Source organism: Oncorhynchus tshawytscha, linkage group LG12 (assembly GCF_018296145.1).
Source record: "Oncorhynchus tshawytscha isolate Ot180627B linkage group LG12, Otsh_v2.0, whole genome shotgun sequence".
NCBI lineage: Eukaryota > Metazoa > Chordata > Actinopteri > Salmoniformes > Salmonidae > Oncorhynchus > Oncorhynchus tshawytscha.
In genome coordinates, this window is record NC_056440.1 from 8,422,275 (window position 1) to 8,430,130 (window position 7,856).

At 45.4% G+C, this 7,856-nt stretch overlaps 1 protein-coding gene across 3 annotated transcripts in view; it reads left to right on the forward strand.

The window, feature by feature from the left end:
* The window catches only part of LOC112262524 (protein FAM214B), a 71,864-nt gene that overhangs the window by 24,915 nt on the left and 39,093 nt on the right, over positions 1-7,856 (forward strand). Inside the window, exon 2 of one of the 3 annotated variants that reach the window (XM_042331275.1) lies at positions 1,651-1,857. The exons of the other annotated variants lie outside the window; for them this stretch is intronic. The gene's annotated coding sequence lies outside the window, so the exon portion shown is untranslated. The remainder of the gene's footprint in view (positions 1-1,650; positions 1,858-7,856) is intronic. 3 annotated transcript variants of the gene reach the window in all.

The following is a 7,856-nucleotide window of genomic DNA, read 5'->3' on the forward strand; positions in this document are numbered from 1 at the left end:
AGTGGAGGAGAGTGGGAAGCAGAGAGAGAGAGTGGAGTGGAGAGAGGGAAGCAGAGAGAGAGAGTGGAGGAGAGTGGGGAAGCAGAGAGAGAGAGAGTGGAGGAGAGTGGGAAGCAGAGAGAGAGAGTGGAGGAGAGTGGGAAGCAGAGAGAAAGTGGAGGAGAGTGGGGAAGCAGAGTGAGAGTGGAGGAGAGTGGGAAGCAGAGTGAGAGTGGAGGGAGTGGGAAGCAGAGAGTGAGAGTGGAGGAGGGAAGCAGAGCGAGAGTGGAGGAGAGGGGGAAGCAGAGTGAGAGTGGAGGAGAGGGGGAAGCAGAGCGAGAGTGGAGGAGAGGGGGAAGCAGAGCGAGAGTGGAGGAGAGGGGGAAGCAGAGTGAGAGTGGAGGAGAGGGGGAAGCAGAGTGAGAGTGGAGGAGAGGGGGAATCAGAGAGAGAAAGTGGAGGAGAGGGGGAATCAGAGAGAGAAAGTGGAGGAGAAGTGGAAAGCAGAGAGAGAGTGGAGGAGAAGGGGAAGCAGAGAGAGAGGAGGAGAGGAGGAGAGTGGGAAGCAGAGCGAGAGTGGAGGAGAGTGGGAAGCAGAGCGAGAGTGGAGGAGAGTGGAAAGCAGAGCGAGAAAGTGGAGGAGAGTGGAAAGCAGAGCGAGAAAGTGGAGGAGAGTGGAAAGCAGAGAGAGAGTGGAGGAGAAGGGGAAGCAGAGTAAGAGAGGGTGGAGAAGGGGAAGCAGAGTAAGAGAGGGTGGAGGAGAAGGGGAAGCAGAGCGAGAAAGTGGAGGAGAGTGGAGGAGAGTGGAAAGCAGAGAGAGAGTGGAGGAGAGGGGGAAGCAGAGCCAGAGTGAGTGAAGGAAAGTGGGAAGCAGAGCGAGAGAGAGTGGAGGAGAGGGGGAAGCACAGAGAGTGGAGGAGAGGGGGAAGCACAGAGAGTGGAGGAGAGTGGGAAGCAGAGCGAGAGAGAGTGAGAGGAGAGTGGAGGAGAGTGGGAAGCAGAGCGAGAGAGAGTGGAGGAGAGGGGGAAGCAGAGAGTGGAGAGAGTGGAGGAGAGAGGGGGAAGCAGAGAGAGAGTGGGAAGCAGAGAGAGAGAGTGGAGGAGAGTGGGAAGCAGAGAGAGAGAGCGTGGAGGAGAGGGGGAAGCAGAGCGAGAGAGAGGAGGAGAGTGGGAAGCAGAGAGAGTGGAGGAGAGTGGGGGAAGCAGAGCGAGGGAGAGTGGAGGAGAGGGGGAAGCAGAGAGAGTGGAGGAGAGCAGGGAAGCAGAGCGCAGAGAGAGAGTGGAGGAGAGTGGGAAGCAGAGAGAGTGGGAAGCAGAGAGAGAGAGTGGAGAAGAGTGGGAAGCAGAGAGAGAGAGTGGAGGAGAGTGGGAAGCAGAGAGAGAGTGGAGGAGAGTGGGAAGCAGAGCGAGAGAGAATGGAGGAGAGGGGGAAGCAGAGAGAGTGGAGGAGAGGGGGAAGCGGAGCGAGAGTGTGTGCAAGTAAGAGATGTGGGGATGGGAAGGTTTATGTGTCTGTTAAAGAGTTACTGAGGGAAAGGGAGGGTTAGGGTTAGTGTTGTTGGGCATACCAGGACGGGAGGGGAGTAGAAAGAGCCACTTAACCACAGCACTAGAACAGCCTGATGAGCACTGGACTTGGGAACAACGTTTCTCTCTTAAAACCCTATTCAGGTTGAGGAGGCCAAGAGAGGAAGAAAGAGCAAAAGAAAGCAAAGAGGGAGAGGGAGAGATATAACGAAGGCAAGCTGACCGGCTAGACTCTCTGAAAGGCAGAGAGACACCAGTCACCAGAGGTGCTCGCCCCAAAAACAAAGAGGAGAAGTGGAAAAACAAAGGCAGAGGAAAAGAAAGAGAAGTCTTGGCTGTGTCTCTGTGAGGGTGAGTGCCTTGGCTGTGTCTCTGTGAGGGTGAGTGCCTTGGCTGTGTCTCTGTGAGGGTGAGTGTCTTGGCTGTGTCTCTGTGAGGGTGAGTGTCTTGGCTGTGTCTCTGTGACTGTGAGGGTGAATGTCTTGGCTGTGTCTCTGTGAGGGTGAGTGTCACAAGCTGATATCCCCATTTCTGTTGTCTGTCTGTGTTGTTGTCAGGAAGCCTGGCACTCAGCAGCTCCAAAATTGCCTCTTACAGATGGAGGGGGAGGAAGGGAGGGAGGGAGGGGGAGGAAGAAGAGAGAGAGAGAGAGAGGGAGAAAGGGGGGGTAGAAAGGTAGTTTGAGATAGGAAGAGACCCCTAATAAACAGCATTCTCACAACTATCCATCTGAGCTGATGACTTAGCTAAGATCGCCTATATATATATTTATATATATATATATACTGTATACTGTATATATACACAGTACCAGTCAAGTGTTTGGACACACCTACTCAGTTTTTCTTTATTTTTACTATTTTCTGCATTGTAGAATAATAGTGAAGACTGTGAAATAACTGTCAAAACTGTGACACATAAAAACACATATGGAATCATGTAGTCATGTAGTAGCCAAAGAAGTGTTAAACAAATCTAAATATATTTGAGATTTGAGATTCTTCAAATTAGCCACCCTTTGCCTTGATGACAGCTTTGCACACTCTCGGCATTCTCTCAACCAGCTTCATGAGGTAGTCACCTGGAATGCATTTCCTTTAACAGGTGTGCCTTGTTAAAAGTTCATATGTGGAATTTCTTAACTTCTTAAATGCATTTGAGCCAGTCAGTTGTGCTGTGACAAGGTAGGGGTGGTATACAGAAGTTGGCCCTATTTGGGCATTTACCGTAATACGGCAAGAACAGCTCAAATAAACAAAAAGAAACAAAAAAAATATCAAGAACTTTGAAAAGTGTCTTCAAGTGCAGTCGCAAAAACCATCAAACGCTATGATGAAACTAGCTCTCACGAGGACCGCCACAGGAAAGGAAGACCCAGAGTTACCTCTGCTGCAGAGGATAAATTCATTAGAGTTACCAGTCTCAGAAGTTGCAGAAAAATAAATGCTTCACAGAGTTCAAGTAACGGACACATCTCAACATCAACTGTTCAGAGGAGACTGTGTGAATCAGGCCTTCATGGTCAAATTGCTGCAAAGAAACCACTACTAAAGGACACCAATAAGAAGAAGAGACTTGCTTGGGCCAAGAAACATGAGCTAATGATATTAAACCATGGGAAATCAGTTCTTCTGATGGATGGGTCCAAATTGGAGATTTTTGGTTACATGAGCGAGGGACATTAGACTGGTGTAAATCTGTCCATTGTTCTGATGAGTCCAAATGTGAGATTTTTGGTTCCAACCGCCGTGTCTTTGTGAGACGCAGAGTACGTGAACAGATGATCTCTGCATGTGTGGTTCCCACCGTGAAGCATGGAGGAGGAGGTGTGATGGTGCTTAGCTCATGACATTGTCTGTGATTTATTCAGAATTCAAGGCACGCTTAACCAGCATGGCTACCATAGCATTCTGCAGCGATACTCCATCCTATCTGGTTTGCGCTTAGTGGGACTATCATTTTGTTTTTCAACAGGACAATGACCCAATACACCTCCAGGCTGTGTAACTGCTATTTGACCAAGAAGGAGAGAGATGGAGTGCTGCATCAGATGACCTGGCCTCCACAATCACCCGACCTCAACATAATTGAGATAGTTTGGGATGAGTTGGACCGCAGAGTGAAGGAAAAGGAAAATCAGCCAACAAGTGCTCAACATATGTGGGAACTCCTTCAAGACTGTTGGAAAAGCATTCCAGGTGTAGGTGGTTGTGAGAATGCCAAGAGTGTGCAAAGCTGTCATCAAGGCAAAGGGTGGCTACTTTGAAAAATCCCAAATATAAAATATATTTTTGTTGGTTACTACATGATTCCATGTGTTACTTCATAGTTTGATGTCTTCACTATTATTCTACAATGTAGAAAATAGTCGAAACAAAGAACACCTACCAATTCTGGGGGTTTTCTAAAACTTTTGACTGGTACTGTATATCACTGGGACCTGCTGCTGACCATCAGGCAGTGGACAGGCTGTGAGTGAGGGAGTGAGTGAGAGGGCCGGAGAGGTGTGTGTCCATTGGTTGAGAGAGTGCTAAGGCAGAGACAGCTGAGTAACAGAGACAGAGCAACGCCGTGACAACGTTTTACCAGTTGTAGGTAGGCTATTTAGATTGGTCATTATGGAGACACCCTTTTTCCATAAAACATATAGACAGCTAGAGCTGATATCACTCCTTCAAGACTGTTGAAAAATTCCACAAATTAACTTTTAAGAAGGCACACCTGTTAATTGAAATGCATTCCAGGTGACTACCTCATGAAGCTGGTTGAGAGAATGCCAAGAGTGTGCAAAGCTGTCATCAAGGCAAAAGGTGCCTAATTTGAAGTATCTCAAATATAAAATATATTTTGATTTGTTTAACACTTTTTTTGGTTACTACATGATTGTGTTATTTCATAGTATTGATGTCTTCACTATTATTCTACAATGTAGAAAATATTACAAATAATGAGTGAGTAGGTGTGTCCAAACTTTTGACTGGTACTGTGTACACAAGAACAGAGGGAAACAGATACTGTTTCTCTCTGTCAATTCAATTCAAGGGCCTTTATTGGCATGGGGAACATATTTTTATTTGATCAGGTAAGTTGACAGAGAACATGTTCTCATTTATAGCAACAACCTGGGGAATAGTTACAGGGGAGAGGAATGAGCCAATTGTCAGCTGGGGATGATTAGGTGACTGCGTTGGTATGAGGGATAGCTTGGGAATTTAGCCAGGACACCCCTACTCTTACTATAAGTGCCATGGGATCTTTACTGTCCTCAGAGAGTCAGGACACCCATTTTTAACATCCCATCCAGAAGACAGCACCCTACACAGGGCAGTGTCCCCAATCGCTGCCCTGGGGTATTGGGATATTTTTTTAGACCAGAGGAAAGAGTGCCTCCTACTGTCCCTCCAACACCACTTCCAGCAGCATCTGGTCTCCCATCCAGGGACCAACCTTGGTTAACTTCAGTAGTAAGCTAGAAGTGGGATGCAGGGTAGCTGGCATAGGGATGCTGCTGGCATATGATAACATTGCCAAAGCAAGTGAAGTAGATAATATACAAAAGTGAAATAAACAATAAAAATTAACAGTACAGAAGTTCCAAAATAATAAAGACATTACAAATGACATATTATGCACATATATTGTTGTAATGATGTGCAAATGGTTAAAGTACAAAAGGAAAATTAAATAAACACATATGGGTTGTATTTACAATGGTGTTTGTTCTTCACTGGTGGCCCTTTTCTTGTGGCAACAGGTCACATCTTGCTGCTGTGATGGCACACTGTGGTATTTCACCCAGTAGATATGGGAGTTTATCAAAATTGGGTTTGTTTCCAAATTCTTTGTGGATCTGTGTAATCTGAGGGAAGTATGTGTCTCTAATATGGTCATACATTTGGCAGGAGGTTAGGAAGTACAGCTTAGTTTCCACCTCATTTTGTGGGTAGTTTGTCTCTCTTTCTCTCTCTGTTTTTTTTCTCTCTATCTCTTTCAGTCTTCTCTCACTCCCTCTGTTCGTAGTCTGTCATTACATGACCTTCCTCTGTACACGATGACGTCACATTCTAACTCTGTGGATCACACTAACCTAATCCAATCAACAGTTGTGTGTGTGTGTGCGTGTGTTTATCTGCTGGACCTATATATTCTAGACCTATAGATTATGGACCTATAGAGACACACATTCAGCTGTAGTTGAGCCAATGAGAATCTGGGCACTGAATTAAGCCTTTCGCGTTTATGTCTGTCACGAGAGATTCTCTAACAAGAGATTAGCATCAAGAACATTCCGTGAACATCACCATGGTTACACAACCTGAGAGTGTGACGTTTGTTGCTTCCCAGATGGCACCCTATTCCCTATATAGTGCACTACTATAAACCAGAGCCCTATTCCCTATATAGTGCACTACTATAAACTAGAGCCCTATTCCCTATATAGTGCACTACTATAGACCAGAGCCCTATTCCCTATATAGTGCACTACTATAGACCAGAGCCCTATTCCCTATATAGTGCACTACTATAGACCAGAGCCCTATTCCCAATATAGTGCACTACTATAGACCAGAGCCCTATTCCCTATATAGTGCACTACTATAGACCAGAGCCCTATTCCCTATATAGTGCACTACTATAGCCCAGAGCCCTATTCCCTACATAGTGTACTACTATAGACCCTATTCCCTATATAGTGCACTACTATAGACCCTATTCCCTATATAGTGCACTACTATAGACCAGAGCCCTATTCCCAATATAGTGCACTACTATAGACCAGAGCCCTATTCCCTATATAGTGCACTACTATAGACCAGAGCCCTATTCCCTATATAGTGCACTACTATAGACCAGAGCCCTATTTCCTATATAGTGCACTACTTTTGACCAGGCCCCAGAGCCATTAGTTAGCCTAGAAAGATGATATACAGAGGCAGTATCTTAATTTGATCACCCTTGTTGCAGATTCTGAAGTTTGTAATTTCCACTTTGAAATTTCAGGCTTGATTTTCCCAATACGAAACATGTATCAACCCCTACAAATATGGCCATTAATTATAATCCACATAATAATTCACATTTCCTGTTGCGGGATTATTTCCCTGCTGTAGAAAACGGGCTCAAATTAAGATCCTACATCTGTATCAACGAGGGCCAAAGCTCAAGTATATCGGCCCTCACCTTTGACCTCTTGACCCCTAACCACCCAACAGGAAAAATGGCAGGTTGCTTCTGGGTCAGAAGTGTCGGTGTGGGTGGGAGTGGGTAACACAAGTTTGGTGGCACCTTATTTGGGGAGGACGGGCTGGTGGTAATGACTGAAGCGGAATCTGTGGAATGGGATCAAATACATCAAACCCAAGGTTTCCATTCGTTCCGTCCAGCCATTATTATAAGCCCTCAGCAGCTTCCTGTGTTGTGGGTCAGGGTTGTCAGGATGCCCGACAACTTACTGTCTGGGACTGTGTAAGAGGTTGTTAGTGTGAATGTCCACATTGTGGTGTTTGTGTTTTTAAAGCAATGTGTTCATTTAGACTACTTGTGATAGCCAGCCTTTACGACGAGAATTTGGTTTGTGACGGCTCATCAAATACACACCAAATCTATAGACTTTAAAAATTGACAGTTTCTCTCTCTCTCTCTCTCTCTCTCTCTCTCTCTCTCTCTCTCTCTCTCTCTCTCTCTCTGTTTCTGTTTCTCTCTCTCTCTCTCTCTGTTTCTGTTTCTCTCTCTCTGTTTCTCTCTCTCTCTTTCTGTTTCTCTCTCTCTCTCTCTCTTTCTGTTTCTCTCTCTCTCTTTCTGTTTCTCTCTCTCTCTCTCTCTGTTTCTGTTTTCTCTTTCTCTCTCTCTCTGTTTCTGTTTCTCTCTCTCTCTCTGTTTCTGTTTCTCTCTCTCTCTCTGTTTCTGTTTCTCTCTCTCTCTCTCTCTGTTTCTGTTTCTCTCTCTCTGTTTCTCTCTCTCTCTTTCTGTTTCTCTCTCTCTCTCTCTCTTTCTGTTTCTCTCTCTCTCTTTCTGTTTTCTCTCTCTCTCTCTCTGTTTCTGTTTCTCTCTCTCTCTCTCTCTCTGTTTCTGTTTCTCTCTCTCTCTCTCTCTGTTTCTGTTTCTCTCTCTCTCTCTCTCTGTTTCTGTTTCTCTCTCTCTCTCTCTCTCTGTTTCTGTTTCTCTCTCTCTCTCTGTTTCTGTTTCTCTCTCTCTCTTCTCTGTTTCTGTTTCTCTCTCTCTCTGTTTCTGTTTTTCTCTGTTTCTCTCTCTCTCTCTCTGTTTCTGTTTCTCTCTCTCTCTCTCTGTTTCTGTTTTTCTCTTCTCTGTTTCTGTTTTCTCTCTCTCTCTCTCTCTGTTTCTGTTTCTCT